Source organism: Bos indicus, chromosome 7 (genome assembly GCF_029378745.1).
Source record: "Bos indicus isolate NIAB-ARS_2022 breed Sahiwal x Tharparkar chromosome 7, NIAB-ARS_B.indTharparkar_mat_pri_1.0, whole genome shotgun sequence".
NCBI lineage: Eukaryota > Metazoa > Chordata > Mammalia > Artiodactyla > Bovidae > Bos > Bos indicus.
This window is the reverse complement of record NC_091766.1, coordinates 13768377-13772753: the sequence shown is the minus strand read 5'-3', so window position 1 is coordinate 13772753 and position 4377 is coordinate 13768377. Positions and strand designations below refer to the sequence as shown.

Sequence of the window (4377 nt, the reverse complement as noted above, 5' to 3'; positions counted from 1 at the left end):
AAGTCAAGGCTGAGGAGCAGTGACTTGCAGCTCACATAACAGCATGTGCAGATTTGAAAATAGAATTTACTCTTGAAAATATATAAAAGCTTGGAAAATTTGTACATTTTTGGTATATTAAAGGGGAATTATTCTTTTGAGGATGCTTGGGCTACTGAAGATAAAAATATAGAATCCCCATAGATATAGTGAGATTCTGTCAAGGAGTGATTTTGATACAAAAAGGATCTTAGAACTCTCCACTGTCATGTTAAAACATGTGTGTGTGTGCATGCTCAGTCTTGTTTGACTCTCTGCAACCCTGTGGACTGTAGCCCACAAGGATCCTCTGTCCATGGGATTTCCCAGGCAAGAATACTGGAGTGGGTTGCCATTTCCTCCTCCAGGGATCTTCTGGACTCATGGATTGAACCTGTGTCTCTTGTGTCTCCTGCATTGGCAGGAGAATAAGCTACAGAGAAGTAATATTCAGGTAGAAAGCAAGGAGAGGCATGAAGGCAATAAGAGCTATAGAATGATGTCATGAGAGAGGTAGAACTTTTAGATCTCCAGATTTAGTTTTGCTACATTTTCTAGTATATGCTCAAATGGGTTGCCATGTCCTAAGATGAGTTTGTGCTGCTAAGGAACCTCCACAAGGCCCTTTTGATGTCTTTGTTCCTCAGGCTGTAGATGAAGGGGTTCAGCATGGGGGTGACCACAGTGTACACCACCGAGGCTGCTGCATCCTTCCTGGGAGATTGTGAGATGGCTGAGCTGAGGTACACATCCAGGGCTATTACATAAAATAAGCAAACAACTGCCAGGTGAGAACCACAGGTGGCAAAGGCTTTGTACATCCCACCTGATGAGGGGACTCTCAGAATGGAGACAAGAATTTTATAGTAAGAGAAAATGATTCCTGAGATAGAGAGAAAACCAGTCAAGGCACCGATAGTATAGCTGACTATGTTATTGGTGAAAGTATCAGAACAAGCAAGGTCGAGCAGTTGAGAAGGGTCACAGAAGAAACTAGAAATTTCTACATCCTTGAAACAGGTAACTTGTAACACAATCACATTGTGCACCTGGGAGTCCAAAAGACTAACACAAAAGGACAGCAAAACTAAGGAGCAACAGAGGTGCGGGTTCATGATGACCGTGTAGTGCAGTGGGTGACAGATGGCCACAAACCTGTCATAGGCCATCACGGTAAGAAGCATACAATCCATACACGCAAAAAGGATAAAAATAGACATCTGAGTCAGGCAGCCTCCGTAGGAGATGATTCTGCTGTGAGATTGGATGTCCACAATCATTTTGGGAACTGTGGTGGAGATGAAACCGATGTCAACCAAGGATAGGTTGGAGAGGAAGAAGTACATGGGGGTGTGGAGGTGGGGGTCAGAGGTGACGGCTAATATGATGAGCAGGTTCCCCAACACGGTGACCAGGTACATGGACAGGAAGAGGACACAGAGCAAAGGCTGCAGTTCTGTATCATCTGAGAAGCCCAAGAGGAAGAATTCTGAGACACTTGTTAGATTTCCAGTTCTATGTATCTTGGACACCTTTGGAAAAAGAAAAGAGGGCTGGAAACAAAGGAAATAAGTAAATGGGCATTGAGACTATGTCCATATTTTGGATTCAAGCAATTCATTTCTAAGATTATACACCCCAGTTCCTTCAGCAATATCTCTCAGTGTGATAAATTCTGTTTAGAACTGTTCCCTCATTGGTTTCTGTGTTATTCACCTGTCTATACACTCTTACTTTATAAAACTCCACATAAAAGTGAAAGAGAACAAGAATGTTAGAGGTATTACATCCATGATCTCAGTTAAATACAGCCTACTTCTTTAGAAATAATACAGAATCAGAAATTTCCTTCTTCCTCTAAGAAAATACATAATTAAAATGTAAAGAAATTAGGACATATTTATATATACCTTATTTTATTCATGAGCTTCCCTGGTGGCTCAGATGGTAAAGTGTCTGCCTGCAATGCGGGAGACCTGGGTTTGACCCCTGGAATTGGGAAGATCTCTTGGAGAAGGAAATGGCAACCCACTCCAGTATTCTTGCCTGGAGAATCCCACAGATGGAGGAGCCTGGCAGGCTACAGTCCATGGGGTCGCAAAGAATCAGATACAATTCTAGATAGTTCCTTCATTTAGAATGTTTACAAATCTCTATGTAATGCAGTACAATATCACCTAGATCCTAAATTAAAAATGAACGCTCTTAATCAGAACATGCTTTTATATTACATTCAGTGTTTTAGATCATCCTTTGTTCCTTCTGTCTTTCTTACTTCATGAAATAATTGATTATTCAAAAATCAGGATTATCTTCTTTTAAAATTTATTTTTATTTATTTACTTATACATGCCAGGTCTTCGTTGTGGGCATGCAGGATCTTTCATCTCCCTTGCAGATAAGGAATCTTTAGTTGGGGCATGTGGGTCTTTCCTGAAGCAAAGATCAAACCAGTGTGCCGTGCATTAAGATTGGAGACTCTTAGCCACTGGAACACTAGGGAAGTCCCGCAGTTGTTTTTAAAAAGTCATTCAGTATAGACTTTATATCTTTGACTTTGCTAAGTCACTTCTGTTGTGCCCGACTCTGTGACCCTATGGACTGTAGCCCGCCAGGCTTCTCTGTCCATAGTATTCTCCAGGCAAGAATACTGGAGTGGGTTGTCATGTGGTCCTCCAGGTGATCTTCCTGACCCAGGGGTCAAACCCATGTCTCTTATGTTTCCTGCATTGGCAGGCGGGTTCTTTTACCACTAGTGCCACCTGGAAAGCCCCATTTTTGACTTTGGTGGACTTCAAATTTTGATCAGTATAGTTTAACTAAGCACTCATGATCATACAGCATTGATGACTACAAATATGGTGTTAGTATACACAGCACTTTCAATTTTTAAATGATAACAAAATTTAAGAATCTTTCTTAAAATTTTTACATTATATATAGGATTATTTGTTTCACTACTGTCTCAGTTAAATGTCTGATATGAGAAACCAATGTAATATTTTTGGACATTATTCTGTGCTGGCAGGATAGTACAACTTCATTGTATTTTCTTTTTTTCAGTTTATTGAAGTGATTGACAAAATTGCATATATTTGAGTTGTGCAACATGAAGGTTTTTTAAAGATATACAAAGTGATGATCTAATACACAGGGACCTTTGGAATGATTACCACAGTTAAGTTAATTAACACATCTGTCACCTCAAATAGAAATAGAGTTTCTATGTGTGTGTGTAGTAACAGTTAAGCAGATCTCTGTTAGCAGATTTCAAGAACATAACCAGAATTATCAGCTGTTTTTTAAACCTATTCATCTGTCAACAGAGTATATATTTTCACTATTTCAAATAACATCACATTGACAAGAAATGCATTTATCTCTTTGAGGTTCCAATTTTATTTCTTTGGCATCTACCTTGAAGTGGGGTTGCTGGAGCCTATGGTAGATCTATTTCAATTAGTTTCAGTTTTTAATTTTTAAGGAACCTCCATTCTGTTTTCTGTAATGACTGTACCAATATTCATTCTCACTGATCAGGTGCAAGTGTTCCCCAACTTCCACATTCTCACCAACATCTGTTTTCTTTTGAATTTTTTCTTTAAAAAGTCACCTGTGGCGGATTCATTTTGATATTTGGCAAAACTAATACAATTATGTAAAGTTTAAAAATAAAATAAAATTAGAAAAAAAAATAAACAGATGCTAGATGGATGAAAAAAAAAAGTCATCCAAAGAGATGTGAGGTGAACTTTTATTTAGCTTTAGACTTTCGTTTCCAATATTAACTGATGTTGTGTGCCTTTTCGTATACCTGATGGTCTGGTTCTCCTGATCTCCTATGAAAAATGGAAGGGCTTATTTAACACTTAACTGGAGATTTTTTATTCCTTGTGCCTTCTCTGTGCCATCAAGGTATAGGCTCTGAGGAATCAGAAATAAACGAGCCTCAGACATTTCTCTTCTTAAATAAAGAAAAATAATATGCCTTGTCAGAGATGTAGGGAAACCATAACATCAGATAGACAGATATTTCAATCTAATAACATGAGAATTAACATTATCATTATTAGTAACAAATATAAAAATGTATTTTGCCTTTTTTTCTTAATGCATCTGTCACAGAGTTATTGCATAGAGGGCAACCATTATTCATTTAGTTCTAATTCAGTGGGTTTGTATCAATGAAGAATCAACTCAGTTGAAAATTTTACGTCTCACAGATTCTGAGAAATTTTCCCATAATATATTAAGAATGTGTGTAGCACACAGGATTCAAAATTAAGTTTCTCTTCTCTGAGTCCCATGCCCTAAATGTCAAAATTTCAAGCAGAGGCACAGCTTTAAACAGAGGTATCT

General features: G+C 38.2%; 1 pseudogene; it reads right to left on the bottom strand.

The window, feature by feature from the left end:
* Positions 1-602: 602 nt before the first annotated feature.
* Positions 603-1639, bottom strand: LOC139183978 (olfactory receptor 7E178-like; annotated as a pseudogene).
* Between the last annotated feature and the right edge of the window lie 2738 nt (positions 1640-4377).